Consider the following 26,399-nt stretch of genomic DNA (forward strand, 5'->3'; position numbering starts at 1 on the left):
TTTTCTGTGCAATAATCCTTCAAGAGGTGAAATACTTTCTAAGCATATGATTTCATGTGAGGAAGTTGAAACACCCTATGAACACACATAACACCATACAGAATATCATAGTGAATCTCCCCATTGGTTTTCACGACCCAGTCAGCCGTTCATTGCATGCCTTCCACCCTGAATGTCTGACTTGAGAAAATGTAGCATGGAAAAGATTCCAGCTTTACTATCATCGGGCTGTGTAACATTGGCAATAACCCTGTGAGTGTCGGTGCAGGGCTTGGTCCACATCGTGCCCGCTGCCCAGACCATCAGACCGCTGCCACACAGGAAACAGCAGGGCAGACATGTTTCCAATTACATGCTATAAACCGACCTGCGCTGCAGCCATCTATGGCAATGTGCTGCTGTTAAACGTCAAACGGCAGATTCTTTGAATTATTAATGGTGAGGAGGGAGCAGCGAGTGACGACGATGCATAGATGAAGCTGTAATTTAGGCACGACCTCGTAAGTGCTCCGCTCACTCACTCGGTAAAGAGGGGAATGCACACACACTGCTTTTTTTCCATGAGCTTTTGCAAAAGCTGGTAAGCTTGAAACATGGCTGATGGTACTTGTATGTCTGTGTGTGTGGTTTTAATCTATTTGGTGAACAACAGTTCAGCTCAGTAGGCTAATCTGAAACTCCTTTGTGTGTTTTTGTGAGTTTACATTGTTATGGAATAGGTTAGGTAGTTTGGACAGCACACTCCCACACTCCATTCCCCCAGGGGGCAGTAGCAACCGCGTCCAGATGCTGAGACTGGTTGATAAGGAGACGGGTGCTGCTAATTTAAGGTGGTCGTCAGTCAGAATGCCAGCTTGTAAAGCCGTGAAGCTGCTGGTTGGTTTGGTGGCCATGAGGCCTTTGTTTGGTTTTGAATCTTTAGTTTAGCTTGTTTGTAGTTTCTTTATTGTATATTTTTATGTTTAGCCACCATCTGAACAAACAATAATTCGCTTGGAATGGCCAACCAAGAGGTCAAGAGAGACAACCTAAGGTGACGGTCTCCCTGGGCCCCTGGACCAACGTAAGGTGACGGTCTCCCTGGGCCCCTGGACCAACGTACGGCGACGGTCTCCCTGGGCCCCTGGACCAACGTACGGTGACGGTCTCCCTGGTCCCCTGGACCAACGTAAGGTGACGGTCTCCCTGGGCCCCTGGACCAACGTAAGGCGACGGTCTCCCTGGGCCCCTGGACCAACGTAAGGTGTGGAGTCTCCCTGGGCCCCTGGACCAACGTAAGGTGACGGTCTCCCTGGGCCCCTGGACCAACGTAAGGTGACGGTCTCCCTGGGCCCCTGGACCAACGTAAGGTGACGGTCTCCCTGGGCCCCTGGACCAACGTAAGGTGACGGTCTCCCTGGGCCCCTGGACCAACGTAAGGTGACGGTCTCTCTGGGCCCCTGGACCAACGTACAGTGATGGTCTCCCTGGGCCCCTGGACCAACCTAAGGTGACGGTCTCCCTGGGCCCCTGGACCAACGTAAGGTGTGGAGTCTCCCTGGGCCCCTGGACAAACGTAAGGTGGAGTCTCCCTGGGCCCCTGGACCAACGTAAGGTGACGGTCTCCCTGGGCCCCTGGACCAACGTACGGTGACGGTCTCCCTGGGCCCCTGGACCAACCTAAGGTGACGGTCTCTCTAGGCCCCTTGACCAAAGTAAGGTGACGGTCTCCCTGGGCCCGTGGACCAACGTAAGGTGACGGTCTCCCTGGGCCCCTGGACCAACGTAAGGTGACGGTCTCTCTAGGCCCCTGGACCAACCTAAGGTGACGGTCTTTCTAGGCCCCTGGACCAACGTAAGGTGACGGTCTCCCTGGGCCCGTGGACCAACTTAAGGTGACGGTCTCTCTGGGCCCCTGGACCAAAGTATGGTGACGGTCTCCCTGGGCCCCTGGACCAACGTAAGGTGACGGTCTCCCTGGGCCCCTGGACCAACGTAAGGTGACGGTCTCCCTGGTCCCCTGGACCAACGTAAGGTGACGGTCTCCCTGGGCCCCTGGACCAACGTAAGGTGACGGTCTCCCTGGGCCCCTGGACCAACGTAAGGTGACGGTCTCTCTGGGCCCCTGGACCAACGTACGGTGATGGTCTCCCTGGGCCCCTGGACCAACCTAAGGTGACGGTCTCCCTGGGCCCCTGGACCAACGTAAGGTGTGGAGTCTCCCTGGGCCCCTGGACAAACGTAAGGTGTGGAGTCTCCCTGGGCCCCTGGACCAACGTAAGGTGACGGTCTCCCTGGGCCCCTGGACCAACGTACGGTGACGGTCTCCCTGGGCCCCTGGACCAACCTAAGGTGACGGTCTCTCTAGGCCCCTTGACCAAAGTAAGGTGACGGTCTCCCTGGGCCCGTGGACCAACGTAAGGTGACGGTCTCCCTGGGCCCCTGGACCAACCTAAGGTGACGGTCTTTCTAGGCCCCTGGACCAACGTAAGGTGACGGTCTCCCTGGGCCCGTGGACCAACTTAAGGTGACGGTCTCTCTGGGCCCCTGGACCAACGTAAGGTGACGGTCTCTCTGGGCCCCTGGACCAAAGTACGGTGACGGTCTCCCTGGGCCCCTGGACCAACCTAAGGTGACGGTCTCTCTAGGCCCCTGGACCAACGTAAGGTGACGGTCTCCCTGGGCCCGTGGACCAACGTAAGGTGACGGTCTCTCTGGGGCCCTGGACCAACGTAAGGTGACGGTCTCCCTGGGCCCCTGGACCAATGTAAGGTGACGGTCTCCCTGGGCCCCTGGACCAACGTAAGGTGTGGAGTCTCCCTGGGCCCCTGGACCAACGTAAGGTGACGGTCTCCCTGGGCCCCTGGACCAATGTAAGGTGACGGTCTCCCAGGGCCCCTGGACCAACGTAAGGTGACGGTCTCTTTGGGCCCCTGGACCAAAGTACGGTGACGGTCTCCCTGGGCCCCTGGACCAACCTAAGGTGACGGTCTCTCTAGGCCCCTGGACCAACGTAAGGTGACGGTCTCCCTGAGCCCGTGGACCAACGTAAGGTGACGGTCTCCCTGGGCCCCTGGACCAACGTAAGGTGACGGTCTCTCTAGGCCCCTGGACTAACGTAAGGTGACGGTCTCCCTGGGCCCCTGGACCAACGTAAGGTGACGGTCTCCCTGGGCCCCTGGACCAACGTAACGTGACGGTCTCCCTGGGCGCCTGGACCAACGTAAGGTGACGGTCTCCCTGGGCCCCTGGACCAACGTAAGGTGACGGTCTCCCTGGCCCCCTGGACCAACGTAAGGTGTGGGTCTCCCTGGGCCCCTGGACCAACGTAAGGTGACGGTCTCCCTCGGCCCCTGGACCAACGTAAGGTGACGGTCTCCCTGGGCCCCTGGACCAACGTAAGGTGACGGTCTCCCTGGGCCCCTGGACCAATGTAAGGTGACGGTCTTTCTGGGCCCCTGGACCAACTTACGGTGACGGTCTCCCTGGGCCCCTGGACCAACCTAAGGTGACGGTCTCTCTAGGCCCCTGGTCCAATGTAAGGTGACGGTCTCCCTGGGCCCCTGGACCAACGTAAGGTGACAGTCTCCCTGGGCCCCTGGACCAACGTAAGGTGACGGTCTCCCTGGGCCCCTGGACCAACGTAAGGTGACGGTCTCCCTGGGCCCCTGGACCAACGTAAGGTGTGGAGTCTCCCTGGGCCCCTGGACCAACGTAAGGTGACGGTCTCCCTGGGCCCCTGGACCAATGTAAGGTGACGGTCTCCCAGGGCCCCTGGACCAACGTAAGGTGATGGTCTCTCTGGGCCCCTGGACCAAAGTACGGTGACGGTCTCCCTGGGCCCCTGGACCAACCTAAGGTGACGGTCTCTCTAGGCCCCTGGACCAACGTAAGGTGACGTCTCCCTGGGCCCGTTGACCAACGTAAGGTGACGGTCTCCCTGGGCCCCTGGACCAACGTAAGGTGACGGTCTCTCTAGGCCCCTGGACTAACGTAAGGTGACGGTCTCCCTGGGCCCCTGGACCAACGTAAGGTGACGGTCTCCCTGGGCCCCTGGACCAACGTAAGGTGACGGTCTCCCTGGGCCTCTGGACAAACGTAAGGTGATGGTCTCTCTGGGCCCCTGGACCAACGTACGGTGACGGTCTCTCTGGGCCCCTGGACCAACGTAAGGTGTGGGTCTCCCTGGGCCCGTGGACCAACGTAAGGTGACGGTCTCCCTGGGCCCCTGGACCAACCTAAGGTGATGTTCTCTCTAGGCCCCTGGTCCAATGTAAGGTGACGGTCTCTCTAGGCCCCTGGACCAACGTAAGGTGACGGTCTCCCTGGGCCCGTGGACCAACGTAAGGTGACGGTCTCCCTGGGCCCCTGGACCAACGTAAGGTGACGGTCTCTCTAGGCCCCTGGACCAACGTAAGGTGACGGTCTCCCTGGGCCCCTGGACCAACGTAAGGTGACGGTCTCCCTGGGCCCCTGGACCAACGTAAGGTGACGGTCTCCCTGGGCCCCTGGACCAACGTAAGGTGACGGTCTCCCTGGGCCCCTGGACCAACGTAAGGTGACGGTCCCCTGGACCAAGGTGGTGACGGTCTCCCTGGGCCCCTGGACAAACGTGGTGACGGTCTCCCGCCTGGGCCCTCCCTGGGGCCCTGGACCAACGTAAGGTGACGGTCTCCCTGGGCCCCTGGACCAACGTAAGGTGTGGAGTCTCCCTGGGCCCCTGGACCAACGTAAGGTGACGGTCTCCCTGGGGCCCTGGACCAACGTAAGGTGACGGTCTCCCTGGGCCCCTGGACCAACGTAAGGTGTGGAGTCTCCCTGGGCCCCTGGACCAACGTAAGGTGACGGTCTCCCTGGGCTCCTGGACCAAGGTAAGGTCACGGTCTCCCTGGGCCCCTGGACCAACTTAAGGTGACGGTCTCCCTGGGCCCCTGGACCAACGTAAGGTGACGGTCTCCCTGGGCTCCTGGACCAAGGTAAGGTGACGGTCTCCCTGGGCCCCTGGACAAACGTAAGGTGACGGTCTCCCTGGGCGCCTGGACCAACGTAAGGTGACGGTCTCCCTGGGCCCCTGGACCAACGTAAGGTGAGGGTCTCCCTGGGCCCCTGGACCAACGTAAGGTGACGGTCTCCCTGGGCCCCTGGACCAACGTAAGGTGAGTCTCCCTGGGCCCCTGGACCAACGTAAGGTGTGGAGTCTCCCTGGGCCCCTGGACCAACGTAAGGTGACGGTCTCCCTGGGCCCCTGGACCAATGTAAGGTGACGGTCTCCCAGGGCCCCTGGACCAACGTAAGGTGACGGTCTCTCTGGGCCCCTGGACCAATGTAAGGTGACGGTCTCCCAGGGCCCCTGGACCAACGTAAGGTGACGGTCTCTCTGGGCCCCTGGAACAAGGTAAGGTGACGGTCTCCCTGGGCCCCTGGACCAACGTAAGGTGACGGTCTCCCTGGGCGCCTGGACCAACGTAAGGTGACGGTCTCCCTGGGCCCCTGGACCAACGTAAGGTGACGGTCTCCCTGGGCCCCTGGACCAACGTAAGGTGACGGTCTCCCTGGCCCCTGGACCAACGTAAGGTGTGGATCTCCCTGGGCCCCTGGACCAACGTAAGGTGACAGTCTCCCTCGGCCCCTGGACCAACGTAAGGTGACGGTCTCCCTGGCCCCCTCGACCAACGTAAGGTGACGGTCTCCCTGGGCCCCTGGACCAATGTAAGGTGACGGTCTTTCTGGGCCCCTGGACCAACTTACGGTGACGGTCTCCCTGGGCCCCTGGACCAACCTAAGGTGATGTTCTCTCTAGGCCCCTGGTCCAATGTAAGGTGACGGTCTCCCTGGGCCCCTGGACCAACGTAAGGTGACGGTCTCCCTGGGCCCCTGGACCAACGTACGTGACGGTCTCCCTGGGCCCCTGGACCAACGTACGGTGACGGTCTCCCTGGGCTCCTGGACCAAGGTAAGGTGACGGTCTCCCTGGGCCCCTGGACAAACGTAAGGTGACGGTCTCCCTGGGCGCCTGGACCAACGTAAGGTGACGGTCTCCCTGGGGCCCTGGACCAACGTAAGGTGACGGTCTCCCTGGGCCCCTGGACCAACGTAAGGTGTGGAGTCTCCCTGGGCCCCTGGACCAACGTAAGGTGACGGTCTCCCTGGGGCCCTGGACCAACGTAAGGTGACGGTCTCCCTGGGCCCCTGGACCAACGTAAGGTGTGGAGTCTCCCTGGGCCCCTGGACCAACGTAAGGTGACGGTCTCCCTGGGCTCCTGGACCAAGGTAAGGTCACGGTCTCCCTGGGCCCCTGGACCAACTTAAGGTGACGGTCTCCCTGGGCCCCTGGACCAACGTAAGGTGACGGTCTCCCTGGGCTCCTGGACCAAGGTAAGGTGACGGTCTCCCTGGGCCCCTGGACAAACGTAAGGTGACGGTCTCCCTGGGCGCCTGGACCAACGTAAGGTGACGGTCTCCCTGGGCCCCTGGACCAACGTAAGGTGAGGGTCTCCCTGGGCCCCTGGACCAACGTAAGGTGACGGTCTCCCTGGGCCCCTGGACCAAGGTAAGGTGACGGTCTCCCTGGGCCCCTGGACAAACGTAAGGTGACGGTCTCCCTGGGCGCCTGGACCAACGTAAGGTGACGGTCTCCCTGGGCCCCTGGACCAACGTAAGGTGAGGGTCTCCCTGGGCCCCTGGACCAACGTAAGGTGACGGTCTCCCTGGGCCCCTGGACCAACGTAAGGTGTGGAGTCTCCCTGGGCCCCTGGACCAACGTAAGGTGTGGAGTCTCCCTGGGCCCCTGGACCAACGTAAGGTGACGGTCTCCCTGGGCCCCTGGACCAATGTAAGGTGACGGTCTCCCAGGGCCCCTGGACCAACGTAAGGTGACGGTCTCTCTGGGCCCCTGGACCAATGTAAGGTGACGGTCTCCCAGGGCCCCTGGACCAACGTAAGGTGACGGTCTCTCTGGGCCCCTGGAACAAGGTAAGGTGACGGTCTCCCTGGGCCCCTGGACCAACGTAAGGTGACGGTCTCCCTGGGCGCCTGGACCAACGTAAGGTGACGGTCTCCCTGGGCCCCTGGACCAACGTAAGGTGACGGTCTCCCTGGGCCCCTGGACCAACGTAAGGTGACGGTCTCCCTGGCCCCCTGGACCAACGTAAGGTGTGGATCTCCCTGGGCCCCTGGACCAACGTAAGGTGACAGTCTCCCTCGGCCCCTGGACCAACGTAAGGTGACGGTCTCCCTGGCCCCCTCGACCAACGTAAGGTGACGGTCTCCCTGGGCCCCTGGACCAATGTAAGGTGACGGTCTTTCTGGGCCCCTGGACCAACTTACGGTGACGGTCTCCCTGGGCCCCTGGACCAACCTAAGGTGATGTTCTCTCTAGGCCCCTGGTCCAATGTAAGGTGACGGTCTCCCTGGGCCCCTGGACCAACGTAAGGTGACGGTCTCCCTGGGCCCCTGGACCAACGTAAGGTGACGGTCTCCCTGGGCCCCTGGACCAACGTAAGGTGTGGAGTCTCCCTGGGCCCCTGGACCAACGTAAGGTGTGGAGTCTCCCTGGGCCCCTGGACCAACGTAAGGTACGGTCTCCCTGGGCCCCTGGACCAATGTAAGGTGACGGTGTCCCAGGGCCCCTGGACCAACGTAAGGTGACGGTCTCTCTGGGCCCCTGGACCAAAGTACGGTGACGGTCTCCCTGGGACCCTGGACCAACCTAAGGTGACGGTCTCTCTAGGCCCCTGGACCAACGTAAGGTGACGGTCTCCCTGGGCCCGTGGACCAACGTAAGGTGACGGTCTCCCTGGGCCCGTGGACCAAAGTACGGTGACGGTCTCCCTGGGCCCCTGGACCAACCTAAGGTGACGGTCTCCCTGGGCCCCTGGACCAACATAAGGTGACGGTCTCCCTTGGCTCCTGGACCAAAGTACGGTGACTCTCCTGGGCCCCTGGACCAACCTAAGGTAGGGCCCCTGGACCAACGTAAGGTGACGGTCTCCCTGGGCCCGTGGACCAACGTAAGGTGACGGTCTCCCTGGGCCCCTGGACCAACGTAAGGTGACGGTCTCTCTAGGCCCCTGGACTAACGTAAGGTGACGGTCTCCCTGGGCCCCTGGACCAACGTAAGGTGACGGTCTCCCTGGGCCCCTGGACCAACGTAAGGTGACGGTCTCCCTGGGCCCCTGGACCAACGTACGTGACGGTCTCCCTGGGCCCCTGGACCAACGTACGGTGACGGTCTCCCTGGGCTCCTGGACCAAGGTAAGGTGACGGTCTCCCTGGGCCCCTGGACAAACGTAAGGTGACGGTCTCCCTGGGCGCCTGGACCAACGTAAGGTGACGGTCTCCCTGGGCCCCTGGACCAACGTAAGGTGACGGTCTCCCTGGGCCCCTGGACCAACGTAAGGTGACGGTCTCCCTGGGCCCCTGGACCAACGTAAGGTGACGGTCTCCCTGGGCCCCTGGACCAACGTAAGGTGACGGTCTCCCTGGGCTCCTGGACCAAGGTAAGGTGACGGTCTCCCTGGGCCCCTGGACCAATGTAAGGTGACGGTCTCCCTGGGCGCCTGGACCAACGTAAGGTGACGGTCTCCCTGGGCCCCTGGACCAACTTAAGGTGACGGTCTCCCTGGGCCCCTGGACCAACGTAAGGTGACGGTCTCCCTGGGCCCCTGGACCAACGTAAGGTGACGGTCTCGCTGGGCCCCTGGACCAACGTAAGGTGACGGTCTCCCTGGGCCCCTGGACCAATGTAAGGTGACGGTCTTTCTGGGCCCCTGGACCAACATACGGTGACGGTCTCCCTGGGCCCCTGGACCAACGTAAGGTGACGGTCTCCCCGGGCCCCTGGACCAATGTAAGGTGACGGTCTCCCTGGGCGCCTGGACCAACGTAAGGTGACGGTCTCCCTGGGCCCCTGGACCAACTTAAGGTGACGGTCTCCCTGGGCCCCTGGACCAACGTAAGGTGACGGTCTCCCTGGGCCCCTGGACCAACGTAAGGTGAGGGTCTCCCTGGGCCCCTGGACCAACGTAAGGTGACGGTCTCCCTGGGCCCCTGGACCAACGTAAGGTGTGGAGTCTCCCTGGGCCCCTGGACCAACGTAAGGTGTGGAGTCTCCCTGGGCCCCTGGACCAACGTAAGGTGACGGTCTCCCTGGGCCCCTGGACCAATGTAAGGTGACGGTCTCCCAGGGCCCCTGGACCAACGTAAGGTGACGGTCTCTCTGGGCCCCTGGACCAATGTAAGGTGACGGTCTCCCAGGGCCCCTGGACCAACGTAAGGTGACGGTCTCTCTGGGCCCCTGGAACAAGGTAAGGTGACGGTCTCCCTGGGCCCCTGGACCAACGTAAGGTGACAGTCTCCCTGGGCGCCTGGACCAACGTAAGGTGACGGTCTCCCTGGGCCCCTGGACCAACGTAAGGTGACGGTCTCCCTGGGCCCCTGGACCAACGTAAGGTGACGGTCTCCCTGGCCCCCTGGACCAACGTAAGGTGTGGATCTCCCTGGGCCCCTGGACCAACGTAAGGTGACAGTCTCCCTCGGCCCCTGGACCAACGTAAGGTGACGGTCTCCCTGGCCCCCTCGACCAACGTAAGGTGACGGTCTCCCTGGCCCCTGGACCAACGTAAGGTGTGGGTCTCCCTGGGCCCCTGGACCAACGTAAGGTGACGGTCTCCCTCGGCCCCTGGACCAACGTAAGGTGACGGTCTTTCTGGGCCCTGGACCAACTCGGTGACCTCTCCCTGGGCCCCTGGACCAATGTAAGGTGACGGTCTTTCTGGGCCCCTGGACCAACTTACGGTGACGGTCTCCCTGGGCCCCTGGACCAACCTAAGGTGACGGTCTCTCTAGGCCCCTGGTCCAACGTAAGGTGACGGTCTCCCTGGGCCCGTGGACCAACGTAAGGTGACGGTCTCCCTGGGCCCCTGGACCAACGTAAGGTGACAGTCTCCCTCGGCCCCTGGACCAACGTAAGGTGACGGTCTCCCTGGCCCCCTCGACCAACGTAAGGTGACGGTCTCCCTGGGCCCCTGGACCAACGTAAGGTGACGGTCTCCCTGGGCTCCTGGACCAAGGTAAGGTGACGGTCTCCCTGGGCCCCTGGACCAACGTAAGGTGACGGTCTCCCTGGGCCCCTGGACCAATGTAAGGTGACGGTCTTTCTGGGCCCCTGGACCAACTTACGGTGACGGTCTCCCTGGGCCCCTGGACCAACCTAAGGTGATGTTCTCTCTAGGCCCCTGGTCCAATGTAAGGTGACGGTCTCCCTGGGCCCCTGGACCAACGTAAGGTGACGGTCTCCCTGGGCCCCTGGACCAACGTAAGGTGACGGTCTCCCTGGACCCCTGGACCAACGTAAGGTGTGGAGTCTCCCTGGGCCCCTGGACCAACGTAAGGTGTGGAGTCTCCCTGGGCCCCTGGACCAACGTAAGGTACGGTCTCCCTGGGCCCCTGGACCAATGTAAGGTGACGGTGTCCCAGGGCCCCTGGACCAACGTAAGGTGACGGTCTCTCTGGGCCCCTGGACCAAAGTACGGTGACGGTCTCCCTGGGACCCTGGACCAACGTAAGGTGACGGTCTCTCTAGGCCCCTGGACCAACGTAAGGTGACGGTCTCCCTGGGCCCGTGGACCAACGTAAGGTGACGGTCTCCCTGGGCCCGTGGACCAAAGTACGGTGACGGTCTCCCTGGGCCCCTGGACCAACGTAAGGTGACGGTCTCCCTGGCCCCCTTGGACCAACGTAAGGTGTGGGTCTCCCTGGGCCCCTGGACCAACGTAAGGTGACGGTCTCCCTCGGCCCCTGGACCAACGTAAGGTGACGGTCTTTCTGGGCCCCTGGACCAACTTACGGTGACGCTCTCCCTGGGCCCCTGGACCAATGTAAGGTGACGGTCTTTCTGGGCCCCTGGACCAACTTACGGTGACGGTCTCCCTGGGCCCCTGGACCAACCTAAGGTGACGGTCTCTCTAGGCCCCTGGACTAACGTAAGGTGACGGTCTCCCTGGGCCCCTGGACCAACGTAAGGTGACGGTCTCCCTGGGCCCCTGGACCAACGTAAGGTGACGGTCTCCCTGGGCCCCTGGACCAACGTACGTGACGGTCTCCCTGGGCCCCTGGACCAACGTACGGTGACGGTCTCCCTGGGCTCCTGGACCAAGGTAAGGTGACGGTCTCCCTGGGCCCCTGGACAAACGTAAGGTGACGGTCTCCCTGGGCGCCTGGACCAACGTAAGGTGACGGTCTCCCTGGGCCCCTGGACCAACGTAAGGTGACGGTCTCCCTGGGCCCCTGGACCAACGTAAGGTGACGGTCTCCCTGGGCCCCTGGACCAACGTAAGGTGACGGTCTCCCTGGGCCCCTGGACCAACGTAAGGTGACGGTCTCCCTGGGCTCCTGGACCAAGGTAAGGTGACGGTCTCCCTGGGCCCCTGGACCAATGTAAGGTGACGGTCTCCCTGGGCGCCTGGACCAACGTAAGGTGACGGTCTCCCTGGGCCCCTGGACCAACTTAAGGTGACGGTCTCCCTGGGCCCCTGGACCAACGTAAGGTGACGGTCTCCCTGGGCCCCTGGACCAACGTAAGGTGACGGTCTCGCTGGGCCCCTGGACCAACGTCTCCCTGGGCCCCTGGACCAATGTAAGGTGACGGTCTTTCTGGGCCCCTGGACCAACATACGGTGACGGTCTCCCTGGGCCCCTGGACCAACGTAAGGTGACGGTCTCCCCGGGCCCCTGGACCAATGTAAGGTGACGGTCTCCCTGGGCGCCTGGACCAACGTAAGGTGACGGTCTCCCTGGGCCCCTGGACCAACTTAAGGTGACGGTCTCCCTGGGCCCCTGGACCAACGTAAGGTGACGGTCTCCCTGGGCCCCTGGACCAACGTAAGGTGACGGTCTCCCTGGGCCCCTGGACCAACGTAAGGTGACGGTCTCCCTGGGCCCCTGGACCAACGTAAGGTGACGGTCTCCCTGGGCCCCTGGACCAACGTAAGGTGACGGTCTCCCTGGGCCCCTGGACCAACGTAAGGTGACGGTCTCCCTGGCCCCTGGACCAACGTAAGGTGTGGGTCTCCCTGGGCCCCTGGACCAACGTAAGGTGACGGTCTCCCTCGGCCCCTGGACCAACGTAAGGTGACGGTCTCCTGGGCCCCTGGACCAACTTACGGTGACGCTCTCCCTGGGCCCCTGGACCAATGTAAGGTGACGGTCTTTCTGGGCCCCTGGACCAACTTACGGTGACGGTCTCCCTGGGCCCCTGGACCAACCTAAGGTGACGGTCTCTCTAGGCCCCTGGTCCAACGTAAGGTGACGGTCTCCCTGGGCCCGTGGACCAACGTAAGGTGACGGTCTCCCTGGGCCCCTGGACCAACGTAAGGTGACAGTCTCCCTCGGCCCCTGGACCAACGTAAGGTGACGGTCTCCCTGGCCCCCTCGACCAACGTAAGGTGACGGTCTCCCTGGGCCCCTGGACCAATGTAAGGTGACGGTCTTTCTGGGCCCCTGGACCAACTTACGGTGACGGTCTCCCTGGGCCCCTGGACCAACCTAAGGTGACGGTCTCTCTAGGCCCCTGGACCAACGTAAGGTGACGGTCTCCCTGGGCCCGTGGACCAACGTAAGGTGACGGTCTCCCTGGGCCCCTGGACCAACGTAAGGTGACGGTCTCTCTAGGCCCCTGGACTAACGTAAGGTGACGGTCTCCCTGGGCCCCTGGACCAACGTAAGGTGACGGTCTCCCTGGGCCCCTGGACCAACGTAAGGTGACGGTCTCCCCGGGCCCCTGGACCAACGTAAGATGACGGTCTCCCTGGGTGCCTGGACCAACGTAAGGTGACGGTCTCCCTGGGCTCCTGGACCAAGGTAAGGTGGCGGTCTTTCTGGGCCCCTGGACAAACGTAAGGTGACGGTCTCCCTGGGCGCCTGGACCAACGTAAGGTGACGGTCTCCCTGGGCCCCTGGACCAATGTAAGGTGACGGTCTCCCTGGGCCCCTGGACCAACGTAAGGTGACGGTCTCTCTGGGCCCCTGGACCAAAGTACGGTGACGGTCTCCCTGGGACCCTGGACCAACCTAAGGTGACGGTCTCTCTAGGCCCCTGGACCAACGTAAGGTGACGGTCTCCCTGGGCCCGTGGACCAACGTAAGGTGACGGTCTCCCTGGGCCCGTGGACCAAAGTACGGTGACGGTCTCCCTGGGCCCCTGGACCAACCTAAGGTGACGGTCTCCCTGGGCCCCTGGACCAACATAAGGTGACGGTCTCCCTTGGCTCCTGGACCAAAGTACGGTGACGGTCTCCCTGGGCCCCTGGACCAACCTAAGGTGACGGTCTCTCTAGGCCCCTGGACCAACATAAGGTGACGGTCTCCCTGGGCCCGTGGACCAACGTAAGGTGACGGTCTCCTGGGCCCCTGGACCAACGTAAGGTGACGGTCTCTCTAGGCCCCTGGACTAACGTAAGGTGACGGTCTCCCTGGGCCCCTGGACCAACGTAAGGTGACGGTCTCCCTGGGCCCCTGGACCAACGTAAGGTGACGGTCTCCCTGGGCCCCTGGACCAACGTCTCCCTGGGCCCCTGGACCAACGTAACGGTGACGGTCTCCCTGGGCTCCTGGACCAAGGTAAGGTGACGGTCTCCCTGGGCCCCTGGACAAACGTCCTCCCTGGGCCCCTGGACCAACGTAAGGTGACGGTCTCCCTGGGCCCCTGGACCAACGTAAGGTGACGGTCTCCCTGGGCCCCTGGACCAACGTAAGGTGACGGTCTCCCTGGGCCCCTGGACCAACGTAAGGTGACGGTCTCCCTGGGCCCCTGGACCAACGTGGTGACCTCCCTGGGCTCCTGGACCAACGTAAGGTGACGGTCTCCCTGGGCCCCTGGACCAATGTAAGGTGACGGTCTCCCTGACCAACGGTCTCCCTGGGCCCCTGGACCAACGTAAGGTGACGGTCTCCCTGGGCCCCTGGACCAACGTAAGGTGACGGTCTCCCTGGGCCCCTGGACCAACGTAAGGTGACGGTCTCCCTGGGCCCCTGGACCAACGTAAGGTGACGGTCTCCCTGGGCCCCTGGACCAATGTAAGGTGACGGTCTTTCTGGGCCCCTGGACCAACATACGTGACGGTCTCCCTGGGCCCCTGGACCAACGTGGGTGACGGTCTCCCGGGCCCCTGGACCAATGTAAGGTGACGGTCTCCCTGGGCGCCTGGACCAACGTGGTGACGGTCTCCCTGGGCCCCTGGACCAACGTAAGGTGACGGTCTCCCTGGGCCCCTGGACCAACGTAAGGTGACGGTCTCCCTGGGCCCCTGGACCAACGTAAGGTGACGGTCTCCCTGGGCCCCTGGACCAACGTAAGGTGACGGTCTCCCTGGGCCCCTGGACCAACGTAAGGTGACGGTCTCCCTGGGCCCCTGGACCAACGTAAGGTGACGGTCTCCCTGGGCCCCTGGACCAACGTAAGGTGACGGTCTCCCTGGCCCCTGGACCAACGTAAGGTGTGGGTCTCCCTGGGCCCCTGGACCAACGTAAGGTGACGGTCTCCCTCGGCCCCTGGACCAACGTAAGGTGACGGTCTTTCTGGGCCCCTGGACCAACTTACGGTGACGCTCTCCCTGGGCCCCTGGACCAATGTAAGGTGACGGTCTTTCTGGGCCCCTGGACCAACTTACGGTGACGGTCTCCCTGGGCCCCTGGACCAACCTAAGGTGACGGTCTCTCTAGGCCCCTGGTCCAACGTAAGGTGACGGTCTCCCTGGGCCCGTGGACCAACGTAAGGTGACGGTCTCCCTGGGCCCCTGGACCAACGTAAGGTGACGGTCTCCCTGGGCCCCTGGACCAACGTAAGGTGATGGTCTCCCTGGGCCCCTGGACCAACGTAAGGTGACGGTCTCCCTCGGCCCCTGGACCAACGTAAGGTGACGGTCTCCCTGGGCCCCTGGACCAACGTAAGGTGACGGTCTCCCTGGGCCCCTGGACCAACGTAAGGTGACGGTCTCCCTGGGCCCCTGGACCAACGTAAGGTGACGGTCTCCCTGGGCCCCTGGACCAATGTAAGGTGACGGTCTTTCTGGGCCCCTGGACCAACATACGGTGACGGTCTCCCTGGGCCCCTGGACCAACGTAAGGTGACGGTCTCCCCGGGCCCCTGGACCAACGTAAGATGACGGTCTCCCTGGGTGCCTGGACCAACGTAAGGTGACGGTCTCCCTGGGCCCCTGGACCAACGTAAGGTGGCGGTCTTTCTGGGCCCCTGGACCAACTTACGGTGACGGTCTCCCTGGGCCCCTGGACCAACGTAAGGTGACTGTCTCCCTGGGCCCCTGGACCATTGTAAGGTGACGGTCTCCCTGGGCCCCTGGACCAACGTAAGGTGACGGTCTCCCTGGGCCCCTGGACCAACGTAAGGTGACGGTCTCCCTGGGCCCCTGGACCAACGTAAGGTGACGGTCTCCCTGGGCCCCTGGACCAACGTAAGGTGACGGTCTCCCTGGGCGCCTGGACCAACGTAAGGTGACGGTCTCCCTGGGCCCCTGGACCAACGTAAGGTGACGGTCTCCCTGGCCCCCTTGGACCAACGTAAGGTGTGGGTCTCCCTGGGCCCCTGGACCAACGTAAGGTGACGGTCTCCCTCGGCCCCTGGACCAACGTAAGGTGACGGTCTTTCTGGGCCCCTGGACCAACTTACGGTGACGCTCTCCCTGGGCCCCTGGACCAATGTAAGGTGACGGTCTTTCTGGGCCCCTGGACCAACTTACGGTGACGGTCTCCCTGGGCCCCTGGACCAACCTAAGGTGACGGTCTCTCTAGGCCCCTGGTCCAATGTAAGGTGACGGTCTCCCTGGGCCCGTGGACCAACGTAAGGTGACGGTCTCCCTGGGCCCCTGGACCAACGTAAGGTGATGGTCTCCCTGGGCCCCTGGACCAACGTAAGGTGATGGTCTCCCTGGGCCCCTGGACCAACGTAAGGTGACGGTCTCCCTCGGCCCCTGGACCAACGTAAGGTGACGGTCTCCCTGGGCCCCTGGACCAACGTAAGGTGACGGTCTCCCTGGGCCCCTGGACCAGTGTAAGGTGACGGTCTTTCTGGGCCCCTGGACCAACTTACGGTGACGGTCTCCCTGGGCCCCTGGACCAACGTAAGGTGACGGTCTCCCTGGGCCCCTGGACCAACGTAAGGTGACGGTCTCTCTGGGCCCCTGGACCAACGTACGGTGACGGTCTCCCTGGGCCCCTGGACCAACCTAAGGTGACAGTCTCTCTGGGCCCCTGGACCAACGTAAGGTGACGGTCTCCCTGGGCCCGTGGACCAACGTAAGGTGACAGTCTCCCTGGGCCCCTGGATCAACGTAAGGTGACGGTCTCTCTAGGTCCCTGGACTAACGTAAGGTGACGGTCTCCCTGGGCCCCTGGACCAACGTAAGGTGACAGTCTCCCTGGGCCCCTGGACCAACGTAAGGTGACGGTCTCCCTGGGCCCCTGGACCAACGTAAGGTGACGGTCTCCCTGGGCCCCTGGACCAAGGTAAGGTGACGGTCTCCCTGGGCCCCTGGACCAACGTAAGGTGACGGTCTCCCTGGGCGCCTGGACCAACGTAAGGTGACGGTCTCCCTGGGCCCCTGGACCAACGTAAGGTGACGGTCTCCCTGGGCCCCTGGACCAACGTAAGGTGACGGTCTCCCTGGGCCCCTGGACCAACGTAAGGTGACGGTCTCCCTGGGCCCCTGGACCAACGTAAGGTGACGGTCTCCCTGGGCCCCTGGACCAAGGTAAGGTGACGGTCTCCCTGGGCCCCTGGACCAACGTAAGGTGACGGTCTCCCTGGGCCCCTGGACCAATGTAAGGTGACGGTCTCCCTGGGCCCCTGGACCAACGTAAGGTGACGGTCTCCCTGGGCTCCTGGACCAAGGTAAGGTGACGGTCTCCCTGGGCCCCTGGACCAACGTAAGGTGACGGTCTCCCTGGGCCCCTGGACCAATGTAAGGTGATGGTCTCCCTGGGCCCCTGGACCAACGTAAGGTGACAGTCTCCCTGGGCCCCTGGACCAACGTAAGGTGACGGTCTCCCTGGGCCCCTGGACCAACGTAAGGTGACGGTCTCCCTGGGCCCGTGCACATTCAACACATTCGCTGATTGTTCACATACAGTGCTGAGAAAAAGTATTTACCCCCTTTCTAATTTACTCTACTGTTGCATATGTTTCATACTGAATGTTATCAGAGCTTCAACCAAAACCTAATGTTAGATAAAGGGAACCCGAGAAAACAATTACATACTTATTTGATTTATTTCCTAAACAGTTATACAACACCCAATGCCCCTGTGTGAAAAAGTAATTGCCCTTTTACATTCAGTAACTGGTTGTACCACCTTCAGCTGTAATGACTGCAGCCGAATGCCTCCTGTGGTTGTTGATCAGTCTCTCACGTCTCTGTGGATAACTTTTGGCCCACTCTTTCATGCAGAACAGCTTTAACTCAGCGACATTTGTGGGTTTTCAAGCATGAACTGCTCGTTTAAAGACCTGCCACACCGTCTCTATTGGGATTAGGTCTGGACTTTGACTAGGCCATTCCAAAACTTCAAATTTGTTGCTTTTTAGACATTTGCATGTAGCCTTGACAGTGTGTTTTGTATCAGTGTCTTGTTGCATGACCCAGCTACACTTCAGCTTCAGCTCACAGACGGATGGCCTGACATTCTCCTGTAGAATTCTCTGATACAGAGCAGAATTCATGGCTCCTTCTATTAAGGCAAGTGGTCCAGGTCTTGAGGCAGCAAAGCATCCCCAAGCCATCACACTACCACCACCATGCTGACCCCAAACCATCACACTACCACCACCATGCTGACCCCAAACCATCACACTACCACCCCCATGCTGACCCCAAACCATCACACTACCACCCCCATGCTGATGTCAAACCATCACACTACCACCACCATGATGACCCCAAACCATCACACTACCACCACCATGCTGACCCCAAACCATCACACTACCACCACCATGCTGACACCAAACCATCACACTACCACCACCATGCTGACCTCAAACCATCACACTACCACCACCATGCTTGACTGTTGGTATGAGCTTCTTACTGTGGAATGCAGTGTTTGGTTTTCGCCAGGCATAATGGAACCCATGTCGTCCATAGAACATTCTTCCAAGAGTCTTGATGATCATTCAGGGGCTTGAGTCAACTTGTTGAACGACATGGGTCCCATTATGTCTGGCGAAAACCAAACACTGCATTCCACAGTAAGAAGCTCATACCAACAGTCAAGCATGGTGGTGGTAGTTGAATGGTTTGGGGATGCTATACTACCTCAGGATCTGGACCACTTCCCTTAATAGGAGGAACCATTTCTGCTCTGTATCAGAGAATTCTACAGGTGAATGTCAGGCCATCCGTCTGTGAGCTGAATCTGAAGCACAGCTGGGTCAAGCAGCTTATCCAAAACACACAATCACAATCAAGTCTTTAATCAGGTTACAGACCAGTTAACTAGGCCTAAGACCCTCGACTTAGTGAGTGCACCAATATTAGCAGGCTAGTTAATGGTTTCATAACAACATGGCCCGCTCTCCTGGTTTTTCACACAGTTTGACCCTTTCAGTATAGGTCAATGGGATTGGGAGATACCAGGGCCTGTGGTCTGTGACTTCTTCTCTCAGCCCCCCCCCCATCTCTCTCTTCTTCCTCTCTCACATTCTCTCTTCCTCTCTCTAGCTCTTTCTTCCCCTCTTTCTCTCTTTTCTTCCTCTCTCTCTCTCTTTCTCCACTTCCTGTCGGACTCTGTAAGGTCACTGTAAGCCCCCAGCCCGCATGGGGAGGTGTTGGGTCGATATGAAGCAGGCGAGCAAAGAAGTAGGGAGAGAGAGCGAGAGAGAGAGAGAGAGAGAGAGAGAGAGAGAGAGAGAGAGAGAGAGACAGAGAGACAGAGAGAGGAACATGGTGAAACAGCTGAGTCCAGTGTTCTACTCTCTTTATTCCTGATGACTCCCAGATGTTTCAACAAACTCCACTGACACTCTCTTGCTCTCTGGCCCTGGATAAGGCTTGCAGTACCATTCTCAGGACATTCTCTTCCCTCCCCATCCCTGTTTCCCCTGCCTCTCTTTCCCTCTTTCATCCTCTCGATAATATCCCTTGGAGGACAGGCATGCTTTTGTATTTAGAAATTCTTGTGGACTTTTATACATTCTGAAAGCAGTCTTAGCTTGAACAGAAGAGATGGATGCCATGGACAGTGTGTTATTTATTCTCTCACAGCGTCGAGGCTGACACCATTACCGGATCACGTGTAGTGACTGGGCTGTGTTGTGTGTCATACAATTCTCTACTCTGTGTGTATGATGGGGTTTAGTTAAGCATACTGTATTTTTCCCCTGGAGGAACAACAGGAGGTGAAGAGGAGATGATGGAACTTATTTTGACCCCGTCACAGCTCTCTTCGGGGATCGATTCCATGTAAATGAAGTCAACTTCTCTGCAGACTCCTGGGGATTGAGTACAATTCCCAAAATGCGCGTATCCACACACACACACGCACACACCGACACACAAAGACAGTAAAAGTGCCCGGGCTTTGTTTTTTGTCAACCACCTTTAAAAAAAAAATTCTCCACTATTTCTAGTTGTAGTTGTTTTTTGGGAGCCGTATCACTAGGTACCGCCTGGTTAACGTTTTCTCATAAACCCGCTCTGGTGAGGAATGTTTATTGCTCTGTTTCCACTGTATTGTCCAGGAGCCATTTCACAGAGCAGAAAGAGTGTTTGTCAGTACTGAGGGAGGGAGTGGGACTATAATTGTTTTCATTTTGGTAGAGGTACGGCTCTAATGCTTCAGACAGTAAAAACTCTTCTTTCCTCTCTGTTTAACAGTGGCTGCAGTTTCTGGCTCACAGCAAAATCACAAATCTGCTTTTATGAGCCTGGGGGCCTCCCGGTTTCACAGCCCTGCTCTGGAAAGCAGAGTGCACTGCCAAATGATTAGGTGGAGGGATTGAGATCTTGGAGGGATCGAGGTGGTGTGTGTATTCATGTGCGTGTGTGTTCCTTAACCGGCATCATTATTCAAACCCCATGATGAGACCTTAAGTGGATACATAAAACCAGTCAATGTGGGTCAGAACTCATCTACTGCTCTTTTCAATTAGACAGTTAAGTATGCTGTCAGAGCCAGTTGGCCTAGACCTGAGGTCATTGTCTTCTGTGTGTTTTTTTTACATTCTCCACAGTCAGAAATATGCTCTGTCCCCTCATGTTACAGTTGTTGTTCTTCTGCACCATAACATGACAGTAATATGGGAAAGCAAGATGGTGGCTACCATCCCACATGAATAAACACTACAGTACACTATAGAATACTACAGTACTTACTATATAATTCTATAGTAAACTGTAGTATAATTTAGAATACTATGCTACACACGGTAGTATCCCTCGATCATAGTACTTTCTGTAGAATGGAATGTTGTAGTATATTGTAGTAAGTTCTACAGTATTATCCAGATGACAAAAAACACTGTAGAAAATACTACAGTATTGTCCAGAAAACCAAACACTTCTCTAACTTTAGGAAATACTACAGCATTTCATTAGCATATACCCTTCCCATTCCCCTCCCCCATATTGCAATTTTTGCCACCAATAAGTGAGAAACCAATTATAGACCCTATATCCAGCCATACCTACCTACAGGTTATGGAACATTTGTTATTTTAGAATTTCTCCAGTAGATTTTCTGAAGGAGAAATCCTCCACTTCTAGGTCAAAGATAATAAAACAAAAACACTACAGTAAAGTCTACAAAAACACTACATTGACTACTGTAGGTTTATACCATAGTTTAATATAATATTTTTTTCATGTGGGATGCAGCTGCACTCATCAAGCAAAAGACACACACGGACCATTTTGGACTAAGTGACTGACTGATTGACTTACTGACTGACTCTCTGTTTGACCGACTGACTGACTCTCTGCTTGACTGACTGACTGACTGATTGTCAATACGCTCCAATTCTTTCTCAATGTCCCATCACATAATGCAACTCTGGCATAACATAACACACAAAAACCACCTACTCAACATCCATCAGGATTATATTAGAAGCTCAATGATAACCCCATTACCCATGGATAGAGCTACTTACAGCCTCACATTTGGATATTCTCAATATAGTGCTCTGGCGCTACCCTGTATGAATCCTGTCCACACACCCTTTCCCATTAGATGAGCTCTTACAGATCCAGAATAATCCCTATAACTCCTGGGGACTTAGTTTGGTAAAAAGCCCCAAGGCTTTTATCCAGGACATGGTGAACACTGCTGGGTCCATCCCATTACGAATCAAGGAAATGTGATCTGATCCACCTGGTTCTGGCAGGGTCTGTGCCCCAAATGACACCCTATTCCCCACCTACTGCACTACTTTTGACCAGATCCCTATGGGCCCTGGTCTGAAGACGTGTGCTATATAGGGAATGGAGTGCCATTTTGGTGGCATCCAGAGACAGTGTTATGGGTAGAGTGTGGCAGTAATGGCTGTGCCACAGATTAGCTCGATAAGGATGATGAGTAAATGGACCAGGCTTTTCCTGTCCTCCTGCCCACTGTGCTGTGTGTGTGTGTGTGTGTGTGTGTGTGTGTGTGTGTGTGTGTGTGTGTGTGTGTGTGTGTGTGTGTGTGTGTGTGTGTGTGTGTGTGTGTGTGTGTGTGTGTGTGTGTGTGTGTGTGTGTGTGTGTGTGTGTGTGTGTGTGTGTGTGTGTTTGTGCGTCAGAGTGGGGTGGTATTTTTGGACTGGGTATGGTGTCTCATCCAGCTGTGTCCTTGTAGTATTTATCGTACTCCAAAACGACCTCATCCACCTCCCCCTCGATTCCCATCTCCTTCACCCTCCCTGACTTCTCCTCTTCCTCCTTTACTCCATCACACCTGCACCTCTCCATAGCCGCGGGAAGTAGGGGGGATGAGGGTGCACCCCCTAAAACATTGTTTACGCAATGTCTATGTATATATATAAAAGAGAGAAACTCTTTATTTTTTACTTTCTTCTACATTGTAGAATAATACTGAAAACATCAAAACTATGAAATAACACATATGGAATCATGTAGTAACCAAAAAAGTGTTAAACAAATCAAAATATATGTTATATTTGAGATTCGTAGCCACCCTTTGCCTTGTTGACAGCTTTGCAAACTCTTGGCATTCTCTCAACCAGCTTCATGAGGCAGTCACCTGGAATGAAGGATTTTTTTGAAAATGAATTAAAAATAAATAACAGAAATACCTTATTCACATAAGTGTTCAGATACTGTGAGACCCGAAATTGAGCTCAGGCGCATCCTGTTTCCACTGATAATCCTTGAGATATTTTACAACTTGATTGGAGTCCACCTGTTGTAGATTCAATTGACTGGACATGATTTTGAAAGGCACGCACCTCTCTATATAAGATCCCACAGTTGACAATGCATGTCAGGGCAAAAACCATGAGGTCGAAGGAATTGTCCGTAGAGCTCTGAGAAAGGATTGTGTCGAAGTACAGATTTGGGGAAGGGTACCAAAGAATGCAGCATTGAAGCTCTCCAAGAACATAGTGGCCTACATCATTCTTAAATGGAAGAAGATTGGAACCACCAAGACTCATCCTAGAACTGGCTGCCCAGCAATCGGGGGAGAAGGGCTTTGTTCAGGGAGGTGACTAAGAACCAGATTGTCACTCTGACAGAGTGAGTCTGCAGAGAGTTCCTCTGTGGAGATGGGAGAACCTTCCAGAAGGACAAGCATCTCTGCAGCACTCAACCAATCGGGCGTTTATGGTAGAGTGCCAGACGGACGCTATTCCTCAGTAAAAGGCACATTACAGCCCACTTGGAGTTTGGCAAAAGGCACCTAAACTCTCAAACCATGAGAAACAAAATGCTTTGGTCTGATGAAACCACGATTGAACTCTTTGGAGTTCCTGAATGCCAAGCGTCATGTCTGGAGGAAATCTGGCACCATCCCTACAGTGAAGCATGGTGGTGGAAGCATCAAGCTGTGGGGATGTTTTTCAGCAGCAGGGACTGGGAGACTCATCAGGATCGAGGGAAAGATGAACAGAGCAAAGTACAGAGAGATCCTTGATGAAAATCTGCTCCAGAGCCTTCAGGACCTCAGACTTGGGCGAAGCTTCACTTTCCAACAGAACAGCGACCCTAAGTACACAGCCAAGACAACCAGGAGTGGCTTCGGGACAAGTCTCTGAATGTCCTTGAGTGGCCCAGCCAGAGTCCGGACTTGAACCCATTCGAACCCGATCTCTGGAGAGATCTGAAAATAGCTGTGCAGCAATGCTCCCTATCCAACCTGTCAGAGCTTGAGAGGATCTGCAGAGAAGAATGAAAGAAACTACCCAAATACAGGTGTGCTTAGCCTGTAGTGTCATATACCCAGGAAGACTTGATGCTGTAATCGCAGCCAAAGCTGCTTCCAAAGGTGTGTAGGTTGATGAAGGAAAAAACTATTTAATCAATTTTAGAATAAGGCCGTAGTGAAATGTGGAAAAAGTCAAGGGGTCTGAATAGTTTCTGAAGGCACTAGATTTTTATAAATAACTTTACTTGTCCTGTGTTAGCTGACCGATAAACAAAATAATGATGCCCCCCCTCTACCCACAGCGAACACCTCTCTCTTCAGACCACCTAATATTTCTCCTTCCTCCACCACTTCCTCTTCATCTTCGTCCTCCTTCGCTCTCATGATTTAGATAAATGCTGCAGGTCCTCCATCAAAAAATGATCTCTGGCTTTCAGCGTGTGGAGGGCTCTGCTCACGAGATGGGTGTTGAAATTGTTTACTTGTGTGACTGTGATCCCTCCAGTGAAAACGATTTCTGTTGACAGAGGAGAAGAGAGGCAGTCACACGCAAGCAATGTTGCATTACAACGTGACACAGAGACCGTGTAGTTATATTTAGAAGACATTATGAATAATATACAGATAGACATTTAACCCTAGGATGCATAGTACACATGGCGCCCAAAGAATGCATTTGCCGGGTCAAAATCACCCAATAATGTAATATCTGTGTTTTATTTATATGGGTCTAAAATATTATCCATTTTGTGAAACACAATTATTTTGAGTAATGATTTGGATAATTATTTTATTGTTTGAAATGTTTTTAGTTGCTCCTCAACAGTTTGAAACACATATTATGGAAATTCATAATGGCTATTGAAAATATTAGCATATTTTCCTTACCATCAATCTTACAATCAAAGTTTCACATTCAACCTTTTAGTGTGAAGAACAAAATAAAACCACCTTAAGCATGTTTTATAATATTTCAAAACATTTATTTGAAAATCACCCAGGACAGATTTAGCCCAGAGAGCCCACATCAGAGACAGAGCACTACTACGGGCCCTTACAGCAGGTTATAGGACTCTGTATGCTGTGGGACCTACTGATAGGACTCTCCCGCCTGTGCTGAATGCTTTCAAAGAAGTCACCCAGGGAAATAGGGGAAGGGTGGAGGGGAGGGAAGGAGGGTCTTTATCTTGCCCAGGTCACAGTTGTAAATGAGAACTTGTTCTCAACTGGCCTAGCTGGTTAAATAAAGGTGAAATAAAAAAATAAATATAAAATAAAAGGGAGAGAAGTGTGTGGACCAGAGGATGCTGGTTTGAGGTATCCAAAAGCATCAAACATATGGAAACCCCATGTTTGACTCCGTTCCATTCATTCCATTCCAGTCATTACAATGAGCCCATCCTCCAATAGCTCCTTCCACCAACACAAGATGCGTGGCAGAGTGCGGCTGTGTGTACGCGTGTGTGTGTGTCCGTGCGTGTGTGGTGTCCATGCATGCATTAGTGCATTTGTGTCTGCATGCCTCTGTATGTATAAGGCTGGGTAAGGTCTGTCAGGGACAGGAGGAGAGAGGGGAGGTGAGAGAGCAGCTCTGTCAGCAGAGCTGTGATGTCTGGGGAATATGCTCCCTTTCAATAACGATGAGTGTCAAAGACAGCCGTTTACTGTCCTCTGCTCTGCCTGCCTCTCTTCGCCTCTCTTCCCATCCACATACGGGTGCTACTGCCTGGGGGCTACACTGACCTAATAACAAGAGCCAGGAGGAATCTGCATTCCTTTTTTTGTGTGTGTGTGTGCGTGTGCGCGTTGTGATGCATGCTCTCTGTGTGTTCTACGAATGCAAGAACAACATTGTTTTAAACATGAATGGTGAAATGCAGTCAACTAATAGATTTAATCAAATCAAAATAACATTATATTTGACACATACGCCAAATACAACAAGCCCTAAACTTACAAGCCCTTAACCAACAATGCAGTTTTAAGAAAAAAAGACTTAAAAAATCTATAAAAGTAACAAGTAGTTATAGAGCAGCAGTAAAATAACAGTACATAGGATAATTACAGGGGGTACCGGTCCAGAGTCAATGTGCAGGGGCACCAGTTAGTCCAGGTAATGGAGGTAATATGTACATGGTAGGTAGGTAGAGTTAAAGTGACTATGCATAGATAATAAACAGAGAGTAGCAGCAGCGTAAAAGGGGGGGGGGGCAATACAAATAGTCTGGGTAGCCATTTGATTAGATGTTCAGGAGTCTTATGGCTTGGGGGTCAAATCTGTTTCGAAGCATCTTGGACCTAGACTTGGCGCTCTGGGACCGCTTGCCCGTGCGGTAGCAGGGAGAACAGTCTGTGACTAAGGTGGCAGGATTCTTAGACAATGTTTAGGACCTTCCTCTGACACCACCTGGTATAGAGGTCCTAGATGGCAGGAAGCTTGGCCCCAGTGATGTACTGGGCTGTACGCACTACCCTATTTAATGCCTTGCGGTCGGAGGCCGAGCAGTTGCTATACCAGGCAGTGATGCAACCAGTCAGGATGCTCTCGATGGTGCAGCTGTAGAACCTTTTGAGGGTCTGAGGACCCATGGCAAATCTTTTCAGTCTCCAGAGGGGGAATAGTTTTTGTCAGGCCCTCTTCACGACTGTCTTGGTGTGCTTGGACCATGTTAGTTTGTTGGTGATGTGGACACCGAGGAACTTGAAGCTCTCAACCTGCTCCACTGCAGCCCAATACACTTGCCAGTTGGTCAGCGCATGCTCGGAGTACACGTCCTGGTAATCCATCTGGCCCTGCGGCCTTGTGAATGTTGACCTGTTTAAAGTTCTTACTCACATCGGCTTCTGAGAGCGTGATCACACAGTCTTCCGGAACAGCTGATGCTCTCATGCATGCTTCGGTGTTAAGTAATTTAGCTCGTCTGGTAGGCTCGTGTCCCTGGGCAGCTCGCGGCTGTGCTTTCCTTTGTAGTCTGTAATAGTTTGCAAGCCCTGCCACATCCGACGAGCTTCAGAGCCGGTGTAGTACGATTCAATCGGAGTTATGTAT

Source organism: Oncorhynchus gorbuscha, linkage group LG14 (genome assembly GCF_021184085.1).
Source record: "Oncorhynchus gorbuscha isolate QuinsamMale2020 ecotype Even-year linkage group LG14, OgorEven_v1.0, whole genome shotgun sequence".
Lineage (NCBI taxonomy): Eukaryota > Metazoa > Chordata > Actinopteri > Salmoniformes > Salmonidae > Oncorhynchus > Oncorhynchus gorbuscha.